Genomic DNA, 25,641 nt, shown 5'->3' with positions numbered 1-25,641 from the left:
GGTGCTAACCTCCAGTCTTAGTCTCTGGTGCTAACCTCCAGTCTTAGTCTCTGGTGCTAACCTCCAGTCTTAGTCTCTGGTGCTAACCTCCAGTCTTAGTCTCTGGTGCTAATCTCCAGTCTTAGTCTCTGGTGCTAACCTCCCGTCTTAGTCTCTGGTGCTAACCTCCCGTCTTAGTCTCTGGTGCTAACCTCCAGCCTGGAGGCCTTAGTCTCTGGTGCTAACCTCCAGCCTGGAGGCCTTAGTCTCTGGTGCTAACCTCCAGTCTTAGTCTCTGGTGCTAATCTCCAGTCTTAGTCTCTGGTGCTAACCTCCCGCCTTAGTCTCTGGTGCTAACCTCCAGTCTTAGTCTCTGGTGCTAATCTCCAGCCTGGAGGCTGCTCATTTCTCCAGTTCCCCACTCAGTCCTCACCCAAGGCCCCCCACTCCCCTTTTCTCCTCTGTCTGATCTTGTCTCAGCCAGCTAAGTGCTGCAATTTATCCATTTCCTGTTGCCAATCACCAACGTTTATTAGGCATTCCTTTACCTTTAATCTCCTGTTGGAACCTACTGCAAACCTTCACTAACCTACCAAACCTACCACTAACCTCCACTAACCTCCACTAACCTCCACTTGTTCAAAGACTTCTTAGGTCGTTCAGAGGGCCGTTCGGGGCCATCTACTACACCTGTGTGCAGTGAGGGGGCATCTACTACACCAGTGTGCAGTGAGGGGGTATCTACTACACCAGTGTGCAGTGAGGGGGTATCTACTACACCAGTGTGCAGTGAGGGGGTATCTACTACACCAGTGTGCAGTGAGGGTGCATCTACTACACCAATGTGCAGTGAGGGTGCATCTACTACACCAGTGTGCAGTGAGGGTGCATCTACTACACCAGTGTGCAGTGAGGGTGCATCTACTACACCAGTGTGCAGTGAGGGTGCATCTACTACACCAGTGTGCAGTGAGGGGGCATCTACTACACCAGTGTGCAGTGAGGGTGCATCTACTACACCAGTGTGCAGTGAGGGTGCATCTACTACACCAGTGTGCAGTGAGGGTGCATCTACTACACCTGTGTGCAGTGAGGGGGTATCTACTACACCTGTGTGCAGTGAGGGGGCATCTACTACACCAGTGTGCAGTGAGGGGGTATCTACTACACCAGTGTGCAGTGAGGGGGTATCTACTACACCAGTGTGCAGTGAGGGGGTATCTACTACACCAGTGTGCAGTGAGGGTGCATCTACTACACCAATGTGCAGTGAGGGTGCATCTACTACACCAATGTGCAGTGAGGGTGCATCTACTACACCAGTGTGCAGTGAGGGTGCATCTACTACACCAGTGTGCAGTGAGGGTGCATCTACTACACCAGTGTGCAGTGAGGGGGCATCTACTACACCAGTGTGCAGTGAGGGTGCATCTACTACACCAGTGTGCAGTGAGGGTGCATCTACTACACCAGTGTGCAGTGAGGGTTCATCTACTACACCAGTGTGCAGTGAGGGGCATCTACTACACCTGTGTGCAGTGAGGGTGCGTCTACTACACCAGTGTGCAGTGAGGGGGTATCTACTACACCAGTGTGCAGTGAGGGGGTATCTACTACACCAGTGTGCAGTGAGGGGGTATCTACTACACCAGTGTGCAGTGAGGGGGTATCTACTACACCAGTGTGCAGTGAGGGGGCATCTACTACACCAGTGTGCAGTGAGGGGGCATCTACTACACCAGTGTGCAGTGAGGGGGCATCTACTACACCAGTGTGCAGTGAGGGGGTATCTACTACACCAGTGTGCAGTGAGGGGGTATCTACTACACCAGTGTGCAGTGAGGGGGTATCTACTACACCGGTGTGCAGTGAGGGGGCGTCTATGTGAAGTTGGGAAGTTTAAAGAGAGAGACTTTATCTTGATAAGTCAGTGGGGCTTTATTTCCTGAGGGCCAGAGTAGGAGGCCTGTGTGTTATTAGTTATGGATGGATGTGGATGTGAGTTATGGGTTATGAATTAATGTGGATGTGAGTTATGGATGGATGTTGATATGAGTAATGGATGGATGTTGATGTGAGTTATTAGTGGATGTGAGTTATGGATGGATGTTGATATGAGTAATGGATGGATGTTGATGTGAGTTATTAGTGGATGTGAGTTATGGATGGATGTTGATGTGAGTTATTAGTGGATGTGAGTTATGGATGGATTTTAATGTGGATGTGAGTTATGAATGGATTTTAATGTGGATGTGAGTTATGGATAGATTTTAATGTGAGTAATGAATGGGTGTGAGTTATGGATAGATTTTAATGTGAGTAATGAATGGGTGTGAGTTATGGAAAGATTTTAATGTTGATGTGAGTTATGAATGCATGTGAATGTGAGTTAAGGATGTTGATGTGAGATACACATGTAAGAGAACACGTACACACACACATGGAAATATGCTAATACAGAGGCACATATTGTTCCAACGTACACAGCAAGCATGCATACATACAGGCCCATCCCACACTGTCATGAGCATACTGGGAAACTGCAGAGGAGATGTTTATTTTGGCTCAGGTGTGTAGTGTGTGTGTGTGTGTGTGTGTGTGTGTGTGTGTGTGTGTGTGTGTGTGTGTGTGTGTGTGTGTGTGTGTGTGTGTGTGTGTGCCTTTTCTTATCTGTAGGCCAGCTAGACAGCACTGGGTCCACTGGGCCTGCTTCCCCCTGCATCTTCCTGTCTGTCTTGGATACCATTTAACACACACACACACACACACACACACACACACACACACACACGCATACACACACATCTGAATGGAGACGATCAGGAGGGTATGACACACAGTAAATGACTGACCTCAGGTCTCTGTTGGCTGTTGAGCTGTATGTGAGAATGATAGGTAGAAGAATCCTGTTCTGTTCTGATATCCCCTCACTATCCACTAGTACTGTCTGTTCTGATATCCCCTCACTATCCACTAGTACTGTCTGTTCTGATATCCCCTCACTATCCACTAGTACTGTCTGTTCTGATATCCCCTCACTATCCACTAGTACTGTCTGTTCTGATATCCCCTCACTATCCACTAGTACTGTCTGTTCTGATATCCCCTCACTATCCACTAGTACTGTCTGTTCTGATATCCCCTCACTATCCACTACTACTGTCTGTTCTGATATCCCCTCACTATCCACTAGTACTGTCTGTTCTGATATCCCCTCACTATCCACTACTACTGCCTGTTCTGATATCCCCTCACTAGCCACTAGTACTGTCTGTTCTGATATCCCCTCACTAGCCACTAGTACTGTCTGTTCTGATATCCCCTCACTAGCCACTAGTACTGCCTGTTCTGATATCCCCTCACTATCAACTAGTACTGTCTGTTCTGATATCCCCTCACTATCCACTAGTACTGCCTGTTCTGATATCCCCTCACTAGCCACTAGTACTGCCTGTTCTGATATCCCCTCACTATCAACTAGTACTGTCTGTTCTGATATCCCCTCACTATCCACTAGTACTGTCTGTTATGATATCCCTTCACTATCCACTAGTACTGTCTGTGCTGATATCCCCTCACTATCCACTAGTACTGTCTGTTCTGATATCCCCTCACTATCCACTAGTACTGTCTGTTCTGATATCCCCTCACTATCAACTAGTACTGTCTGTTCTGATATCCCCTCACTAGCCACTAGTACTGTCTGTTCTGATATCCCCTCACTAGCCACTAGTACTGTCTGTTCTGATATCCCCTCACTATCAACTAGTACTGTCTGTTCTGATATCCCCTCACTATCCACTAGTACTGTCTGTTCTGATATCCCCTCACTAGCCACTAGTACTGTCTGTTCTGATATCCCCTCACTAGCCACTAGTACTGTCTGTTCTGATATCCCCTCACTATCCACTACTACTGTCTGTTCTGATATCCCCTCACTATCCACTAGTACTGTCTGTTCTGATATCCCCTCACTATCAACTAGTACTGTCTGTTCTGATATCCCCTCACTATCCACTAGTACTGTCTGTTCTGATATCCCCTCACTATCCACTAGTACTGTCTGTTCTGATATCCCCTCACTATCCACTAGTACTGTCTGTTCTGATATCCCCTCACTATCCACTAGTACTCTCTGTTCTGATATCCCCTCACTATCAACTAGTACTGTCTGTTCTGATATCCCCTCACTATCAACTAGTACTGTCTGTTCTGATATCCCCTCACTATCAACTAGTACTGTCTGTTCTGATATCCCCTCACTATCCACTAGTACTGTCTGTTATGATATCCCTTCACTATCCACTAGTACTGTCTGTTCTGATATCCCCTCACTATCCACTAGTACTGTCTGTTCTGATATCCCCTCACTATCCACTAGTACTGTCTGTTCTGATATCCCCTCACTATCCACTAGTACTGTCTGTTCTGATATCCCCTCACTATCCACTTCTACTTCTATCAAGTTTCAAGTTGTATTACTTGTGTACACAGGATACATATGGTACTTGCAGGTTCCTTCTGGACAATGCAACAACAATAATAATTAATAATAGGAACATAAAGTAAATGTCTCAGTAGAACAGAATAAACATTTTAACATCCGTATAATACAGGAAGGCCCAATTTATAGTACAATATTTACACAAGTTTTGGGGAAAAGGGGATTGGAGGATTGTTTAAAGAGGGGATTGTTTAAATTGTGCAGTATTAAATTGTGCAGTATTTATCAATCATATTAAGAGTCTGGTAGCAGCAGTTGTGATGTGTGTGTAGAGTGTGTGTGTGTGTAGAGTGTGTGTAGTGTGTGTAGAGTGTATGCAGTGTGTGTGTGTGTGTGTGTGGAGGATCAACACACACAAACATCACACACACTGGTTTTGTCAGTTGTTTCTGAGAAAATCAGTGTCCCCTTAGCTTACATTTTAGCAAAGTTTAGCAAGAACGTACCGCTCAACAGCATCAACGTTTTAACAAGAACGTAACGCTCAACAGCATCAACGTTTTAACAAGAACGTACCGCTCAACAGCATCAACGTTTTAACAAGAACGTAACGCTCAACAGCATCAACGTTTTAACAAGAACGTACCGCTCAACAGCATCAACGTTTTAACAAGAACGTAACGCTCAACAACATCAACGTTTTAACAAGAACGTACCGCTCAACAGCATCAACGTTTTAACAAGAACGTACCGCTCAACAGCATCAACGTTTTAACAAGAACGTAACGCTCAACAGCATCAACGTTTTAACAAGAACGTACCGCTCAACAGCATCAACGTTTTAACAAGAACGTAACGCTCAACAGCATCAACGTTTTAACAAGAACGTACCGCTCAACAACATCAACGTTTTAACAAGAACGTACCGCTCAACAGCATCAACGTTTTAACAAGAACGTAACGCTCAACAACATCAACGTTTTAACAAGAACGTAACGCTCAACAACATCAACGTTTTAACAAGAACGTAACGCTCAACAGCATCAACGTTTTAACAAGAACGTAACGCTCAACAACATCCGACAACTATAAATACAGCACCTCAAATAGTTAGCCTGACTTGTTTCATGTATTTAGTTGGATTGAATTGAAATTATTTCAGTTAAGTGGTCTGTGAATTTTATCCAAGCTGTCCTGTCAGCGAATCAGATGCTGTGGTAGGAACTCGAGGCGTTTTGGCGTTCGTGGGCGGGCGGGTAGGTGGGTGGGTGGTTGCCATGGTGATTTGCTGATGCCAGACAGTCAGAGGATTGTGCTTGGTCAGGACCTCTTGGTCAGCATGTTTAGTCAGCTGATGTCTGTCCCGCTCCCACACAAACTAGCTCACTCACATCATCTAACAGCTGCTGGTACACACACACACACACACACACACACACACACACACACACACACCGGCATAAACACACACATACACACACACACACACACACACACACACATACACATACACACACACACACACACACACACACACCGGCATAAACACATACACACAATTTCTATGAACTTTATACAATTCTCAGTTGAATACACTTCAAATGGGATGGTTTGGTTCCTAAGGGACATACAGTAAGAGATTTGTTGTTCTAATAAAGTGGTATACACTTTAAAACCAAAGGTGTTTTACCCCCTCCCCCCTCTCTCTCTCAGTACTCTCTCTCTCTCTCTCGGTACCCTCTCTCTCTCTCTCTCTCTCTCTGTACCTCCTTTCTCTCAATTCATTTTCAATTTAAGGGCTTTATTGGCATGGGAAATATATGTTCACATGGCCAATGCAAGTGAAGCAGATAATAAACAAAAGTGAAATAAACAAATCAAATTAACAGTAAACATTACACTCACAAAAGTTCCAAAAGAATAAAGACATTTCAAATGTAATTTTATGTGCAAATAGTTAAAGTACAAAGGTTCTTCACTGGTTGCCCTTTTCGTGTGGCAACAGGTCACAAATATTGCTTGTGTGATGGCACACTGTGGCATTTCACCCAGTAGATATGGGAGTTTATCAAGATTGGGTTTGTGTAATCTGAGGGAAATATGTGTCTCTAATATTGTCATACATTTGACAGAAGGTTAGGAAGTGCATCTCAGTTTCCACCTCATTTTGTGGGCAGTGTGCACATAGCCTGTCTTCTCTTGAGAGCCAGGTCTGCCTACGGCGACCTTTCTCAATAGCAAGGCTATGCTCACTGAGTCTGTACATAGTCAAAGTTTTCCTTAAGTTTGGGTCAGTCACAGTGGTCAGGTATTCTGCCACTGTACTCTCTGTTAAGGGCCAAATAGCCTTCTGGTTTGATCTGTTTTTTTGTAATTCTTTCCAATATGTCAAGTAATTATCTTTTTGTTTTCCCATGATTTGGTTGGGTCTAATTGTGTTGCTGTCCTGGGACTCTGTGGGGTCTGTTTGTGTTTGTGAACAGAGCCCCAGGACCAGCTTGCTTAGGGGACTCTCCTCCAGGTTCATCTCTCTGTAGGTGATGGCTTTGTTATGGAAGGTTTGCGAATCACTTCCTTTTAGGTGGTTGTAGAATTTAATGTCTCTTTTCTGGATTTTGATAATTAGCGGGTATCACTCTAATTCTGCTCTGCATGCATTATTTGGTGTTTTACATTGTACACTGAGAAAACTTTTGCAGAATTCTGCATGCAGTGTCTCAATTTGGTGTGTCCCATTTTGTGAATTCTTGGTTAGAGAGCAGACCCCAGACCTCATAACCATTAAGGGCAATGGGTTATATAACTGATTCAAGTATTTTTATCCAGATCCTAATTGGTATGTTGATTTTTATGTTCCTTTTGATGTCATAGAAGTCCCTTCTTGCCTTGTCTCTCAGATCGTTCACAGCTTTGTGGAAGTTATCTGTGGCGCTGAAGTTTAGGCCGAGGTATGTATAGTTGTTTGTGTTCTCTAAGGCAATGGTGTCTATGTGGAATTTGTATTTGTGGTCCTGGCAACTCAACCTTTTTTGGAACAACATTATTTTTGTCATACTGAGATTTACTGTCAGGGCCCAGGTCTGTAAGAATCTGTGCAGAAGATCTAGTTGCTGCTGTAGGCCCTCCTTGGTTGGGGACAGAAGCACCAGATCATCAGCAAACAGTAGACATTTGCCTTCAGATACTAGTAGGGTGAGACCGGGTGCTGCAGAATGTTCTAGTGCCCTCGCCAATTCGTTGATATATATTTACATTTGCATTTTAATCATTTAGCAGACGCTCTTATCCAGAGCGACTTACGGTAGTGAATGCATACATTTCATTTTTTTTGTACTGGCCCCCCGTGGGAATCGAACCCACAACCCTGGCGTTGCACACACCATGCTGGCGTTGCAAACACCATGCTCTACCAACTGAGCCACAGAGGGTGGGGCTTAAGAGACTGGGGCTTAAGCTGCATCCCTGTCCCACCCCACGGCCCTGTGGAAATTTTATGTTTGTTTTTTTCTCATTTTAACCGCACACTTGTTGTTTGTGTACATGGATTTTATAATGTTTTTCCCCCAATACCACTTTTCATCAATTTGTATAGCAGACCCTCATGCCAAATTGAGTCCAAAAAAAATTGAAATCAACAAAGTATGAGAAGACTTTGCCTTTGTTTTAGTTTGTTTGTTTGTCAATTAGGGTGTGCAGGGTGAATACGTGGTCTGTCGTACGTTAATTTGGTAAAAAGACAATTTGACATTTGCTCTGTACATTTGTACAATACATTTGCTCTCTCTCTCTCTCTCTGTACCCCCTTTCTCTCTCTCTGTACCCCCTTTCTCTCTCTCTGTACCCCCTTTCTGTCTCTCACTCTCTCTCCCACTATCTCTTTCCCGCTCTCTCTCTCGCTCTCTCTCTCTCCCACTATCTTTCTGTATCCCCTTTCTCTCTCTCTCACTGTACCCCCTTTCTCTCTCTCCCACTATCTCCCCCCCTCTCTCTCTCTCTCTCTCGCTTTCTCCCACTATCTCTCTGTACCACCTCTCTCTACCTATCTCTCTCTATCTGGTTCTCTACGGGTGGTTTGTATACGGTAAACAATGACATCGTTCTGTTAGCACATTTTGGCAATTGTTTGTTTATGCCCGTCAATGCTAATCAAATCATATCCTTGAGGAAATCGCTCACTCTTTCTCAAGTTGCCATCACAAACCTTTGTTCAACACCCTCTTTTGTTACATACATGTAACTACTGTTTCTTAGATGTTTGTAATGTTCATACCATATAATATGTAATATAACAGGTATAAAACAAATCAGCAGTGGCTGAGAGGATATGAGCCGTATCAGGCCAGTGTTGGCCTGCACGTTAGCATCCAAAGCTAATCTAAGGTTAGCAGCTGATTGTGGAGCGTCCAGAGGAAGTCGTTCTGGCCTAGCCTACATCCCCACCCTCTTCCCTACATAGTGCACTACCCTTGTCAAAAGTAGAGCACTATATAGTCACTATGCAGTCATAGCCTAGCAACAGCTAGCTTGTCTTTGGCTTGTTGCCTTTGATGGCCTATTATGGAAATAAAGAAAAGAAAATCAGGGGAACAAAGCTCTGTTCCAACGGATGAAGGGATAGAAGCTTTGATCTCTCTATCTACAGACGGCTTGGTAAACATGACTGGGGAGGGAGGGAGGGAGGGAGGGAGGGAGAGGGAGAGAGAGAGCTCTTTCACGGTGTTTAAGGATGTACTGAAGATACCTGGCAACCAATCACAGTTCCAGCTCCCTCTCCTTGTCTCTGCTCTAATAGCTAATAGGTGTTGGGATTTTCTCAGTTAAGGGGAGAGCTGTTCTGTTAAGCTAGTGTGTTTTCCTCATAAGCTTTAGAAATGGGACAAATTGAACACACACTGTGGTTTTTCACCTCAGTTGTTTTTCCATATGTGTTTGCTAAAGGCATCTTTTGTTGGTCTGGAAAGTCGGGGAATCTCTGGACATACAATAGAAGCCTAACACACTGAAATGATTCCTGCAATGCTCTAAGCAAGTTTACTCATTTTGTGTTCCTTAGTTTGTAGCTACATTCTGTGTTTACCTTCTTCCCAGGTAGCTGAGTGTAGTAAGTGACGTGCTTTCATTTTGTCTTCAGACACTAATCATTTCCAGTCAATAGCTGCTTTCAGTTTTCCTTCTGTGGTTGAGGAACAGAGAGAGAGAGGTGGAAACTGAGATGTACTTCCTAACCTCCTGCCAAATGTATGACCATATTAGAGACACATATTTCCCTCTGATTATACAGATCCACAAAGAATATATGACATTTGAAAAGTCTTTATTCTTTTGGAATTTTTGTAAGTGTAATGTTTACTGTTCATTTTTTGTTTATTTCACTTTTGTTTATTATCTATTTCACTTGCTTTGGCAATGTAAACATATGTTTCCCATGTCAATAAAGCCCTTACATTGAATTGAAATTGAGAGAGAGAGCGAGAGAAGCAGAGTGAGAGAGAGAGACAAGCAGAGAGAGAGGCAGAGAGAGAAGGAGGGGATGAGAGAAAGAGAGACAAGCAGAGTGAGAGAGAGGCAGATAGAGGAGAGGGAGAAAGGGGAAGAGCGAGAGAGAAATTCAATATACTTTAAAATGACTAAAACCGAATCGAAACTGCGTAGAAATTATAATGGACCTACATTCATACAGTTTCTTAAATGTGTCCAGCTCACTAATTATCACTGAAATGAAAGCTAGACGTGATAGAGACAGTGAGGAAGTAAACATTTTCAGTGCTGCCCTCCAGACCACGTTGAAGACCGGGCAAAATGAGTTTGACACCCCTGGTGTAGGTGGACACCATATATATGCCCCATGCTCTCTCTCTCTCTCTCTTTCTGTTTTTCCCCCTCGCTCTTTCCCGCTGTCACATTCCACTGCTTGGAAGCCCGGGGTTGAATGTTCGCTGCCCACAGGAGGAGGTAGGAAGAAACAAGCTGAAAGAGTAATAAGAGCAAGACAACAGATGAGTTCCACCTACTCTAGCCTTCCCTGGTCTACCTTTTCTCTTTCTCTCCTTCTCTCTTTCTCTCCCTTTCTCTGCGGATCGGAAGGAGTAAAAAAAACTCTGTCCAAAGTATTTTGGGTTTAAGGGGAGGGAGTAGTTGCATTGCAAAGGAGCGTACCTTCTTAAATGCGCAATACTTTATTTTTTATTTCTCCATCTCCCCTTTTTTTGGATGCGCGTTTTATTTATTTTGGAACCCGCTGTGGAGTAGTACTCACGTGAGCGCTTGTTTTTACGGTGCCTCTGGCAGACCCCAGCCGTGCTCTCGGGGAGGGCAGACATACTCACTCTCTCACTCACTCACACACTCACTCTCTCTCTCTCTCTCACTCACTCGAAAGCAGAGACAGAGTTACTACCTGGACTCCGGACGATGTGTGTGTAAGTGTCACTTTTTTCTCTCCCTCTGTTGCTAGAACAGTGAAGCATGTTACTTTGTGCTGGTTTAAATAATGCCCATAGCTTCAGTTTTACATTAACTTGCATTTTGTGGTTCTCTTTCAGTTGAATATGGCACACTTCTTGTAGGCTACAGTACAGTGTGATGGTACTGATAGCAGTCATATAGGCTACAGTACAGTTTATATAGGCTACATCACAGTTTATACAGGCTACATTACAGTTTATATAGGCTACAGCACAGTTTATATAGGCTACAGTACTGTGTGAAGGTACTGATAGATACATTTTTGTCTCACTTCTTTCTCTCAAGAGGAGAACTCAGTATTCTCTCTTCTTGTTGTATGTTATTGCTAACTTAGAGCTCAGTATCATGTTATTGCTAACTTAGAGCTCAGTATCATGTTATTAATAACTGAAGGCTCAGTATCATGTTATTGCTAACTTAGAGCTCAGTATCATGTTATTGCTAACTTAGAGCTCAGTATCATGTTATTGCTAACTGAAGGCTCAGTATCATGTTATTGCTAACTTAGAGCTCAGTGTCATGTTATTGCTAACTGAAGGCTCAGTATCATGTTATTGCTAACTGAAGGCTTTGTATCATGTTATTGCTAACTTAGAGCTCAGTATCATGTTATTGCTCACTGAAGGCTCAGTATCATGTTATTGCTAACTTAGAGCTCAGTATCATGCTATTGCTAACTGAAGGCTCAGTATCATGTTATTGCTAACTTAGAGCTCAGTGTCATGTTATTGCTAACTGAAGGCTCAGTATTGTGTTTTTGCTAACTTAGAGCTCAGTATCATGTTATTGCTCACTGAAGGCTCAGTATCATGTTATTGCTAACCGAAGGCTCAGTATCATGTTATTGCTAACCGAAGGCTCAGTATCATGTTATTGCTAACTTAGCAATAACATAACACTGAACTCTAAGTTAGCAATAACATGATACTGAGCCTTCAGTTAGCAATAACATGATACTGAGCCTTCAGTTAACAATAACACAACACTGAACTCTCAGTATCATGTTATTGCTAACTGAAGGCTCAGTATCATGTTATTGCTAACTGAAGGCTCAGTATCATGTTATTGCTAACTTAGAGCTCAGTATCATTTTATTGCTAACTTAGAGCTCAGTATCATGTTATTGCTAACTGAAGGCACAGTATCATGTTATTGCTAACTTAGAGCTCAGTATCATGTTATTGCTAACTTAGAGCTCAGTATCATGTTATTGCTAACTGAAGGCACAGTATCATGTTATTGCTAACTGAAGGCTCAGTATCATGTTATTGCTAACTGAAGGCTCAGTATCATGTTATTGCTAACTGAAGGCTCAGTATCATGTTATTGCTCACTTAGAGCTCAGAATTGTTTCACTTGTTACTTCTCACTGAAGCTTCATTTACATTACATTTTAGTCATTTAGCAGACGCTCTTATCCAGAGCAACTTACAGTAGTGAATGCATACATTTCATGCATTTTTTTTCTCCGTACTGGTCCCCCGTGGGAATCGAACCCACAACCCTGGCGTTGCAAACACCATGCTCTACCAACTGAGCTACACGGGACTAACTAGCTTCAGTATGGAATAATGCTTGTTATTGCTCACTGGGAGCTCATTATAAAATCTGTCATGTTATAGACAGGTTGATTATTTAGCAACAAAACCGAGGCGTGTTCAACTATGGGGCTAAACAGATGAGGTTGGCATAGATTGTTGACAACATGTAAACTATCTTTCGGCGTAATCTTTTTTTGAAAACATAAATAAATTTGCATAATGAGCACTTGTCTCTCAAAGACATCGTTACAGTTGTTGGTTAGCTAGCTAGCAATTTTTTTGCCATATTAGCATTGACATGAAATCAGTCAAAACACAAACAAAAGTAAAGACATGGTATCAAGAAAGGAGCCACTTATGATTCCCCACATGGCAGTTTCTTGTCATTCTTGCTAGCGATCTGGCCATCCTGAATCACAACACGCTGACTTCTACTCCATTGATGTGCGCACATTGTTTTCATGACGTTGTCAGCTAACCCATCATTGAAGGTTCAGTATTGAATCTCTCATGTTATTCCTCATTAGGAGCTCAGTATAGCTCACTGGTGATGAAGCCAGCCGTCGGCACTCGTCTCTGGGGGGATTCCTATGGGAAATGAAGGGACAAGTGTTCAGTGTCAGACTAGCAGTGAGAGATTTACAGGCTGGAAGTGAGTGGATTAAGACTTCGACAGCGAACCAAGACTGAGACATGGTGAGCCTGTGTAGACAGATGAGAGCAATTCAGCAACAACAGCAAGAGACAGCTGCCATCCTAAAATACTGCATATGGCATGTGTTGGCGGTGCTTATTTGCGAGCCGGTCGCACTTAACTTCAGTTGTTTGTGTATGAGAGAGAGTAAATGAAAGAGAGAGAATGACAATGGAAGAGAAATTGGATTGGGATTGTGACAGAGACCGAAACACAGAGAGGTAGACTAGAGAGAGGTGAGAGCATGGGAACAGTCTCTCCCTTGGCCATAGATGGTCAGTGTGGGTAGTAATGAGGTGCTGGTCGTATTGAGCAGGCTCCACTGGCTCCATTATTGAACCAGGCTGGCATTTTATTATATCCCCACAGAGCGGGCTCTGTCTGTCTGTCTGTCTGTCTGGTCTCTGCCTGCCTGCCTGCCTGCCTGTCTGTCTGTCTGTCTGTCTGTCTGTCTGTCTGTCTGTCTGTCTGTCTGTCTGTCTGTCTGTCTGGTCTCTGCCTGCCTGCCTGCCTGCCTGCCTGTCTGTCTGTCTGTCTGTCTGTCTGTTTGATGTCTAGCTGTTTGTCTGGATGGTGTTTAAGGAAGTGGTGGCCTGGTGTCTAGCTGTCTGCCTTTGAATGGACCTGAATGGATGGCTAGATGACTGGATGGATGGATGGATGACTGGCTGGCTGGCTGGATGGATGGTTGGCTGTCTGGATGGATGGCTGGCTGTCTGGATGGCTGGCTCGCTGTCTGGAAGGATGGTTGGCTAGCTGGCTGTCTGTCTGGCTGTCTGCCATTTTGAATACTCTGCCTCAGTGTGGGTCCACGGTGACCACGACCGCAGGAAGGATGCTTAACCACTCAACCTCCCATGCACACTTTCACAGTCATAAGCTAGGAGCGTGCCACCAGCTGCTTCAGTTCAGACACTTAGACCAGACAATGAACGAGGAGCGTGCCACCAGCTGCTTCAGTTCAGACACTTAGACCAGACAATGAACTAGGAGCGTGTCATCAGCTGCTTCAGTTCAGACACTTAGACCAGACAATGAACGAGGAGCGTGTCATCAGCTGCTTCAGTTCAGACACTTAGACCAGACAATGAACGAGGAGCGTGTCATCAGCTGCTTCAGTTCAGACAATGGAGGTGGGGTACCCCATACCCCTACCCCCCTCTCAGTGTTATACCCCTACCCCCTCTATGTTATACCCCTACCCCCTCTCAGTGTTATACCCCCCTCAGTGTTATACCCCTACCCCCTCTCAGTGTTATACCCCCTCCTCTCTGTGTTATACCCCTACCCCCCTCTGTGTTATTTTTTTTATTTATTTTTTATTTCACCTTTATTTAACCAGGTAGGCAAGTTGAGAACAAGTTCTCATTTACAATTGCGACCTGGCCAAGATAAAGCAAAGCAGTTCGACAACATACAAAAACACAGAGTTACACATGGAGTAAAACAACATACAATCAATGATGCAGTAGAAAAAATAAGACTATATACAATGTGAGCAAATGAGGTGAGATAAGGGGGGTAAAGGCAAAAAAGGCCATGGTGGCAAATTAAATAAAGTATAGCAAGAAAAACACTGGAATGGTAGATTTGTAGTTTGAAGAAAGTTCAAATATAAATAATATGGTGCAAAGGAGCAAAATAAATAAAATAAATAAATACAGTAGGGGAAGAGGTAGTAGTTTGGGCTAAATTATAGATGGGGCTATGTACAGGTGCAGTGATCTGTGGGCTGCTCTGACAGCTGGTGCTTAAAGCTAGTGAGGGAGATAAGTGTTTCCAGTTTCAGAGATTTTTGTAGTTCGTTCCAGTCATTGGCAGCAGAGAACAACTGGAAGGAGAGACGACCAAAGGAGGAGTTGGCTTTAGGGGTGACCAGAGAGATATACCTGCTGGAGCGCGTGCTACAGGTGGGTGCTGCTATGGTGACCAGTGAGCGGAGATAAGCGGGGACTTTACCTAGCAGGGTCTTGTAGATGACCTGGAGCCAATGTGTTTGGCGACGATTATGAAGCGAAGGCCAGCCAACGAGAGCGTACAGGTCGCAGTGGTGGGTAGTATATGGGGCTTTGGTGACAAAACGGATGGCACTGTGATAGACTGCATCCAGCTTGTTGAGTAGGGTATTGGAGGCTATTTTGTAAATGACATCGCCGAAGTCGAGGATTGGTAGGATGGTCAGTTTTACGAGGGTATGTTTGGCAGCATGAGTGAAGGATGCTTTGTTGCGAAATAGGAAGCCAATTCTAGATTTAACTTTGGATTGGAGATGATTGATGTGAGTCTGGAAGGAGAGTTTACAGTCTAACCAGACACCTAGGTATTTGTAGTTGTCCACAAATTCTAAGTCAGAACCGTCCAGAGAAGTGATGCTGGACAGGCGGGCAGGTGCAGGCAGCGATCGGTTGAAGAGCATGCATTTAGTTTTACTTGTGTTTAGGAGCAGTTGGAGACCACGGAAGGAGAGTTGAATGGCATTGAAGCTCATCTGGAGGGTTGTTAACACAGTGTCCAAAGAAGGGCCAGAAGTATACAGAATGGTGTCATCTGCGTAGAGGTGGATCAGAGATTCACCAGCAGCAAGAGCGACATCATTGATGTATACAGAGAAAAGAGTTGGCCCAAGAATTGAACCCTGTGGTACCCCCATAGAGACTGCCAGAGGTCCGGACAGTAGGCCCTCCGATTTGACACACTGAACTCTGTCAGAGAAGTAGTTGGTGAACCAGGCGACGCAATCGTTTGAGAAACCAAGGCTACTGAGTCTGCCGATGAGGATGTGGTGATTAACAGAGTCAAAAGCTTTGGCCAGGTCAATGAATACGGCAGCACAGTATTGTTTCTTATCGATGGCGGTTACGATGTCGTTTAGGACCTTGAGCGTGGCTGAGGTGCACACATGACCAGCTCTGAAACCAGATTGCATAGCGGAGAGGGTGCGGTGGGATTCGAAATGGTCGGTAATCTGTTTGTTGACTTGGCTTTCGAAGACCTTAGAAAGGCAGGGTAGGATGGATATAGGTCTGTAGCAATTTGGGTCAAGAGTGTCACCTCCTTTGAAGAGGGGGATGACAGCAGCTGCTTTCCAATCTATGGGAATCTCAGACGACACGAAAGAGAGGTTGAACAGGCTAGTAATAGGGGTTGCAATAATTTCGGCAGATCATTTTAGAAAGAAAGGGTCCAGATTGTCAAGCCCAGCTGATTTGTAGGGGTCCAGATTTTGCAGCTCTTTCAGAACATCAGCTGAATGGATTTGGGAGAAGGAGAAATGGGGGAGGCTTGGGCAAGTAGCTGTGGGGGGTGCAGTGCTGTTGAATGCAGTAGGGGTAGTTAGGTGGAAAGCATGGCCAGCCGTAGAAAAATGCTTATTGAAATTCTCAATTATAGTGGGCTTATTGGTGGTGACAGAGTTTCCTATCCTCAGTGCAGTGGGCAGTTGGGAGGAGGTGTTCTTATTCTCCATGGACTTTACAATGTCCCGGAACTTTTTAGAGTTTGAGTTGCAGGAAGCAAATTTCTGTTTGAAAAAGCTAGCCTAGTTATACCCCTACCCCCCTCTTAGTGGTATAACCCCCTTAGTGTTATACCCCTACCCCCTCTCAGTGTTATACCCCTACCCCCCTCTCAGTGTTATACCCCCCTCAGTGTTATACCCCTACCCCCTTTCAGTGTTATATCCCTACCCCCCATCTGTGTTATACCCCTACCCCCTCTCAGTGTTATACCCCTACCCCCCTCAGTGTTATACCCCTACCCCCTCTCAGTGTTATACCCCTACCCCCCTCAGTGTTATACCCCTACCCCCTCTCAGTGTTATACCCCCCTCTCTCAGTGTTATACCCCTACCCCCTCTCAGTGTTATACCCCTACCCCCTGTCAGTGTTATACACCCCTCTCTCAGTGTTATACCCCTACCCCCTCTCTCAGTGTTATACCCCTACCCCCTCTCTCAGTGTTATACCCCTACCCCCCTCTCAGTGTTATACCCCTACCCCCTCTCAGTGTTATACCCCACCCCCTGTCAGTGTTATACCCCTACCACCCAAGTGTTATACCCCTACCCCCCCAGTGTTATACCCCTACCCCCTCTCAGTGTTATACCCCTACCCCCTCTCAGTGTTATACCCCTACCCCCCTCTCAGTGTTATTCCCCTATCCCCCCTCTGTGTTATACCCCTACCCCCCTCTCAGTGTTATACCCCTACCCCCTCTCAGTGTTATACCCCTACCCCCTCTCAGTGTTATACCCCTACCCCCCTCTCAGTGTTATACCCCTACCCCCTCTCAGTGTTATACCCCTACCCCCCTCTCAGTGTTATACCCCTACCCCCTCTCAGTGTTATACCCCTACCCCCTCTCAGTGTTATACCCCTACCCCCCTCTCAGTGTTATACCCCTACCCCTACTACCTTCTTTCATATTGAGTCCATACTTCCACTCTTCTACCTCATGGGGCTACCCTAGCTCCCTACCACTGGTCTCCCCCTCCCCATTCCTCATCCTACCTCCTTACTCCCACTCACCTACATACACTATATATACAAAAGTATGTAGACACCCCATCAAATTATTGGATTTCCCCATTTCAGCCACACCCGTTGCTGACAGGTGTATAAAATCGAGCACACAGCCATGTAATCGCCATAGACAAACATTGTCAGTAGAGTGGCCTTACTGAGGAGCTCGGTGACTTTCAACGTGGCACCGTCATAGGATGTCTGTCAGGCGGCTCAAGGATGCAGGAGGGGTGAAGTCAAGCGCAGGAGACACAAGTCCGTGAACACACGTTTAATAAGTATCCACACTTGTCCAAAACAGGTAGGGCAGGGCAGGGCAGGGCAGCCCGAACACAGTGCAGGGACGCAGCCCAAAACACTCTGCATAAAACACACCGGCAGAGGAAAAACACCTGTTCCCCAGACTAAAGTCCCGACGCAAAATAATCACACACAAAAAACAAACCTACACAGAAAGACTAAATAACCCCCCCACTAATGAACTAATACAAAACAGGTGTGTACCTAACCTAGACCTAACCAACAGCTAGTAGGCCGGCGACGACGACCACCGAGCACCACCCGGGCGAGGAGGGGCACCACCTTCCGTCGATGTTGTGACAATGTCACCTTTCCAGCAAGTCAGTTCGTCAAATTTCTGCCCTGGAACTTTGGAAACGTCTAGGTGCAACAACGTTTGAGCCATGAAGTGGTAGGCCACACAAGCTCACAGAAGGGGACTGCCGAGTGCTGAAAGTGTAGTGTGTACAAATTCACTGTCCTCTGTTGCAAAACTCACTACCGAGTTCCAAACTGCCTCTGGAAGCAACGTCAACACAATAACTAATCTGGGTTTGACTGATGCCAGGAGAACGCTACCTGCCCCAATGCATAGTGCCAACTGAAATCTTAACGTTACAGCATACAATGACATTCTAGACGATTCTGTGTTTCAACAGTTTGGGGAAGGCCCTTTCCTGTTTCAGCATGACAATGCCTCCGTGCACAAAGCGAGGTCCATACAGAAATGGTTTGTCAAGATCGGTTGTGGAAGAACTTGACTGGCCCGCACAGACTCCTGACCTCAACTCCATCGAACACCTTTGGGATGAATTGGAATGCCGACTGCAAGCCAGGCCTTATCGCCCAACATCAGTGTTCGACCGCACTAATACTCTTGTGGCTGAATGGGAGCAAGTCCCCGCAGCAATGTTCCAATATCTAGTGGAAAGCCTTCCCAGAATTTTGGAATGAGATGCTCAAAGCAGGTGTTCTCATTATTTTGGTCATGTAGTGTATCTTAGCCATGTCACCTACTTCCTAGCTCTATCTCAGCTCCAACCCTTACCATACCTCTACTATATCCTTCCTCCATGATAGTGTTCCCACCCTCGGAATACCCCACATCTATGACCACTTTTAAACTCAAAACAGACTCTTTCCAAGGACTTATCCCCTGTTCACCTAGAACTACATAAACTTGCTGAAATGCAGATTCTTCATACTACTTCATACCCATACCTATTTTCCAGACTATAAGATTTGGTCTTGTGTGTCTTTCCTCCTGATTTGTGTTGTTGTCCAGGGTGGGTTCCAGGGTGGGTTCCAGGGTGGGTTCCAGGGTGGGTTCCAGGGTGGGTTACAGGGTGGGTTCCAGGGTGGGTTCCAGGGTGGGTTACAGGGTGGGATCCAGGGTGGGTTACAGGGTGGGTTACAGGGTGGGATCCAGGGTGGGTTCCAGGGTGGGTTACAGGGTGGGTTACAGGGTGGGTTCCAGGGTGGGTTACAGGGTGGGTTACAGGGTGGGGATTTGAGAATCTGGAGATTTTATGAAAGTTGTATATCTTCTAGTGAGGTGCTTTCCCTAACCCCTCTATCCCCCCTACTCCCTAACCCCTCTATCCCCCCTACTCCCTAACCCCTCTATCCCCCCTACTCCCTAACCCCTACTCCCTAACCCCTCTATCCCCCCTACTCCCTAACCCCTCTATCCCCCTGCTCCCTAACCCCTACTCCCTAACCCCTCTATCCCCCCTACTCCCTAACCCCTACTCACTAACCCCTCTATGCCCCCTACTCCCTAACCCCTAGCTCCCTAACCCATCTATCCCCCCTACTCCCTAACCCTACTCCCTAACCCCTAGCTCCCTAACCCCTCTATGCCCCCTACTCCCTAACCCCTACTCCCTAACCCCTCTATCCCCCCTACTCCCTAACCCTACTCCCTAACCCCTAGCTCCCTAACCCCTCTATGTCCCCTACTCCCTAACCCCTAGCTCCCTAAACCCTCTCTATCCCCCCTAGCTCCCTAACCCCTCTCTATCCCCCCTACTCCCTAACCCCTAGCTCCCTAACCCCTCTCTATCCCACCTACTCCCAAACCCCTCTCTATCCCCCCTACTCCCAAACCCCTCTCTATCCCCCTAGCTCCCTAACCCCTAACCCCTAGCTCCCTAAACCCTCTTTATACCCCCTAGCTCCCTAACCCCTGGTCCCCTAAACCCTCTGTTTCCACCCTAGTTTCCAAACCCCAAATATAAACTCACACAGATACACACACACACACACACACACACACACACACACACACACACACACACACTGAAGGCGGAGTGTGCTTCCAAGGGGCCTGTTTGGGTGGAACCTTGGAGGTTTGAGAGAGAAAATATATTTTGCTGGGCGGGGAGGTATTTTAAAGGGCAGAGTGTCTGGGGAATGAAGCCATTGAAGTGTGAGGTATTTTAAAGGGCAGAGTGTCTGGGGAATGAAGCCATTGAAGTGTAAGGTATTTTAAAGGGCAGAGTGTCTGGGGAATGAAGCCATTGAAATGTGAGGTATTTTAAAGGGCAGAGTGTCTGGGGAATGAAGCCATTGAAGTGTGAGGTATTTTAACTTCTATGGGCTAGCATCCCACCTGCGGGACACAGCCAGTGAAATATCAGGGCGGCAAATTCAAAAACAACAAAATGTCATAATTCAACTTTCTCAAACATACAACTATTTTACACCATTTTAAAGATACACTTCTTCTTGATGTAACCACATTGTCCAATTTCAAAAAGACTTTACAGCGAAAGCAAAACATTAGATTATGTTAGGAGAGTACATAGACAAAAATAATCACACAGCCATTTTCCAAGCAAGGACATGTGTCAATTAAACCCAAAACACAGCTAAATGAAGCACTAACCTTTGACGATCTTCATCAGATGACACTCCTAGGACATTATGTTAAACAATACATGTATGTTTTGTTCGATAAAGTTCATATTTATATCCAAAAACAGCATTTTACATTGGCGCGTTATGTTCAGAAAATGTATTCCCACCAAAACGACCGGTGAAAGTGCACATCAATTTACAAAAATACTCATCATAAACATTGACAAAATATATAACAATTATTTAAAGAATTATAGATAGACTACCCCTGGATGCAACCGCTGTGTCAGATTTTAAAATAGCTTTACGAAGATAGCACATTTTTCAATATTCTGAGTACATAGCTCAGCCATCACGGTGAGCTATTCAGACACCCGCCAAGTTCGGGGCAACCTAAACTCAGAATTAGTATTAGAAATATTCTCTTACCTTTGCTGATCTTCGTCAGAATGCACTCCCAGGACTGCTACTTTGTAACGGGTGTCGTAAGGATTGGACCAAGGTGCAGCGGGAACGTGTATACTCATCTTCTTTATTAAATCAAAAGAAGGAAAAACAAACAAATCACGTTTACAAAACAACAAACGACACTAAACAGTCCTGTCAGGTGCACAGACACAAAACAGGAAACAACTACCCACAAACCCCCATAGCACAAACACCCCTATACATAGGACCTTCAATCAGAGGCAACGAGGAACAGCTGCCTCCAACTGAAGGTCAATCAACAAACCGTAAACATAGAAGTAGAAAAACTAGATTGAACATAGAAATACACTAACATAGAACATAGACCAAAAAACCCCGGAACACATAAAACAAACACCCCTCTTACATAAGTACATAGCCCAACAAACCACGAACCACATAAAACAAACACCCCTGCCACGTCCTGACCAAATTACAATAACAAATAACCCCTTTACTGGTCAGGACATGACAGTACCCCCCCCAAATGTGCAGACCCCGGATGCACCTTAAACAAAACACAAAAATAAACCCAAAACAAAAATAATCCCAAACTAAAGGGAGAGAAGGGAGGGTGGCCACTGTCACCGATGGTTCTTGTGCTACACCCCCCCTCCCCCAACCCCCTACTACGGAGGTGGCTCAGGCTCCGGCCTTACTCCCCAACCTACCCTGTCCACCCCCGCAAAATACTCATTAAACTTTACCCCTCCCGAAGTCTCTGGGCTATGGCGCATCGCTGAAGACCTTGGGCTGATGTGCGTTGCTGGAGACCTCGGGCTGAGGCGCGTCGCTGGAGACTTCGGGCTGAAAGGCGACTCTGGCTGCGCCGATTCCGGACTGTAGGGCGACTCTGGCTGCGCCGATTCCGGACTGTAGGGCGACTCTTGCTGCGCCGATTCCGGACTGTAGGGCGACTCTGGCTGTGCCGATTCCGGACTGTAGGGCAACTCTCGCTGCGCCGATTCCGGACTGTAGGGCAACTCTCGCTGCGCCGATTCCGGACTGTTGGCCGTCTCTATCGGCTCCGGACTGTGGGCCGTCTCTCTCGGCTCCGGACTGTGGGCCGTCTCTCTCGGCTCCGGACTGTGGGCCGTCTCTATCGGCTCCGGACTGTGGGCCGTCTCTCTCGGCTCCGGACTGTGGGCCGTCTCTCTCGGTTCCGGACTGTGGGCCGTCTCTCTCGGTTCCGGACTGTGGGCCGTCTCTCTCGGTTCCGGACTGTGGGCCGTCTCTCTCGGTTCCGGACTGTGGGCCGTCTCTCTCGGTTCCGGACTGTGGGCCGTCTCTCTACGGGGCACTGTCGCCGGAAGCTCTGGACGGGGCACTGTCGCCGGACACTCTGGATGAGGCACTGTCGCCGGACACTCTGGACGAGGCACTGTCGCCGGACACTCTGGACGAGGCACTGGGCTGGGCTGACGCACTGGAGGCCTAGTGTGTGGTGCTGGCTTTGGAGACGCCAGACTGGAGACACGCACCTCAGGGCTAGTGCAGGGAGCGGGAACAGGATACACTGGGCCGTGAAGGCGCACTGGCGGTCTCGAGCACAGGTCTGGCACCACCCTTACGGGCTGGGTGCCCGCTTCCCCCGGCAAATGCAGGACGCTGGTACCGAGCATACCGGCCTGTGGATGCTCAGCCTCGATGCCTTGCGCATCACCCCATAGCACGGGGCCTGACCAGTACCACGCTGCCTCTGGTAAGCACGGGGAGTTGGCTTAGGGCTCAACCCTGGCCCAGCCAAACTACCCGTGTGCCCCCCCCAAATTGGGGGGCTGCCTCTCAGGCTTCCATGCCAACCGTGTTCAAACCAAACACTCCCGGTCCTCTCCAGCCTTCCTCCATGGTCCCTCTCCGGCTAGGATCTCCTCCCAGGTCCACGACTCCCGATAGCTCCTCTCCAGCTCCTTACCCTGCTGCTTGGTCCGTTGGTGGTGGGTAGTTCTGTAACGGGTGTCGTAAGGATTGGACCAAGGTGCAGCGGGAATGTGTATACTGAACATAGAAATACACTAACATAGAACATAGCCCAACAAACCCCGAACCGCATAAAACAAACACCCCCTGCCACATCCTGACCAAACTACAATAACAAATAACCCCTTTACTGGTCAGGACGTGACATACTTCCACAAGAAATGTTGTTTTTGTTCGAAATAATCCATATTTATGTACAAATACCTCCGCTTTGTTCGTGCTTATCCAAAGGCATAATGCGCGAGCGCGGAACGAGAGACGAAAAGTCAAAATGTTCCATTACCGTACTTAGAAGCATGTCAAACGCTGTTTAAAATCAATCTTTATGGTATTTTTAACGTAAAATTGCGATAATATTCCAACCGGACAATAGCATATTCATTCAAGAAGAAAAAGAAGGAACGGCGTGCTCGCGTTACTGTGAATATCTAATCCCTTTGTTGCCAGGCAGACCACTCAGTAACTGAGCTCCTATTATCTGCCCAGTGACAGGAGAATGCTCAAACCACTTTCTGAAGGCTTTAGACAGCCAATGGAAGCCTTAGGAAGTGCAACGTCACCCCACAGACACTGTAGCTTCGATAGAGAATCAAAAGAAGAACTACAATTCTCAGACTTTCCAGTTCCTGCTTGGATTTTTCTCAGGTTTTTGCCTGCCGTATGAGTTCTGTTATACTCACATACACCATTCAAACAGTTTTAGAAACTTCAGAGTGTTTTCTATCCAAATCTACTAATAATATGCATATTCTAGTTTCTGGGCCAGAGTAGTAACCTGTTTAAATTGGATACGTTTTTCATCCGGCCGTGAAAATACTGCCCCCTAGCCCAGACAGGTTAAAGGGCAGAGTGTCTGGGGAATGAAGCCATTGAAGTGTAAGGTATTTTAAAGGGCAGAGTGTCTGGGGAATGAAGCCATTCAGGTGTTTCTTTGGCAGCTTGCTCACATCTCCCAGTCCTGGGATCTAGTGTGTAGGACAGGTATATTCTGTGTGTGTGTGCGTGCGTGCGTGTGTGCGCGTGCGTGTGTGCGTGCAAGTTTGTGTGCACGTGTGTGAAGCTGTCCCTTTGGCTTGCTTCACTGATCTTTGTTCTAGTTAGACCAGACCACTGCACCACAGGGAGAGGAGAGAAAGGCCCTGTGTTCTAGCAAATACCGCATGTGTATATGTTTACATGTGGGAATGTATGTTATCCTCTTACATCTAGACGTTCCGCTAGCGGAACACCTGCTCCAATATCCAATGATGGGCGTGGCGCGAAATACAAACTCCTCTAAAATCCGAAAACTTCCATTTTTCAAACATATGACTATTTTACAGCATTTTAAAGACAAGACTCTCGTTAATCTAACCACACTGTCCGATTTCAAAAAGGCTTTACAGCGAAAGCAAAACATTAGATTATGTCAGCAGAGTACCCAGCCAGAAATAATCAGACACCCATTTTTCAAGCTAGCATATAATGTCACAAAAAACAAAACCACAGCTAAATGCAGCACTAACCTTTGATGATCTTCATCAGATGACAACCCTAGGACATTATGTTATACAATGCATGCATGTTTTGTTCAATCAAGTTCATATTTATATCAGAAACCAGCTTTTTTACATTAGCATGTGACGTTCAGAACTAGCATACCCCCCGCAAACCTCCGGTGAATTTACTAAATTACTCACGATAAACGTTCACAAAAAACATAACAATTATTTTAAGAATTATAGATACAGAACTCCTCTATGCACTCGATATGTCCGATTTTAAAATAGCTATTCGGTGAAAGCACATTTTACAATATTCTCAGTAGATAGCCCGGCATCACAGGGCTAGCTATTTAGACACCCAGCAAGTTTAGCCTTCACCAAACTCCGATTTACTATTAGAAAAGTTTGATTACCTTTGATGTTCTTCGTCAGAATGCACTCCCAGGACTTCTACTTCAATAACAAATGTTGGTTTGGTTCAAAATAATCCATAGTTATGTTCCAACAGCGGCGTTTTGTTCGTGCGTTCAAGACACTATCCGAATGGTAAATAAGGGTCACGCGCATGGCGCATTTCGTGACAAAAGATTTCTAAATATTTCATTACCGTACTTCGAAGCATATCAACCGCTGTTTAAAATACATTTTTATGCTAATTTTCTCGTAAAAAAGCGATAATATTCCGACCGGGAGTCGTTGAATCCGTTCAGAGACGATAGAATAAAAACATGGTGTCGTCTCGTGCACGAGCATGAATCCCTTTGTCCTCTGATAGACCACTTAGCAAAAGCGCTCGTGTGTTTCAGCCAGGGCTTGTAATTACGTCATTCAGCTTTTTCCCGGGCTCTGAGATCCCATGGGAGCCGTAGGAAGTGTCACGTAACAGCAGAGATCCTTTGTAATGGATAGAGATAATCAAGAAGGG

The 25,641-nt window shown here is 45.8% G+C and overlaps 1 protein-coding gene across 2 annotated transcripts in view; it reads left to right on the top strand.

Moving 5' to 3' along the window:
* The window catches only part of eva1aa (eva-1 homolog A, regulator of programmed cell death a), a 189,246-nt gene that overhangs the window by 113,993 nt on the left and 49,612 nt on the right, over positions 1-25,641 (top strand). The window contains exon 1 of one of the 2 annotated variants that reach the window (XM_029734230.1): positions 10,473-10,842. The exons of the other annotated variant lie outside the window; for it this stretch is intronic. The gene's annotated coding sequence lies outside the window, so the exon portion shown is untranslated. Of the gene's footprint in view, positions 1-10,472; positions 10,843-25,641 lie in introns of those variants that run through there. 2 annotated transcript variants of the gene reach the window in all.

Source organism: Salmo trutta, chromosome 35, assembly GCF_901001165.1.
Source record: "Salmo trutta chromosome 35, fSalTru1.1, whole genome shotgun sequence".
In the NCBI taxonomy this organism is placed as follows: domain Eukaryota; kingdom Metazoa; phylum Chordata; class Actinopteri; order Salmoniformes; family Salmonidae; genus Salmo; species Salmo trutta.
This window is presented reverse-complemented; position numbering and strand designations above follow the sequence as displayed.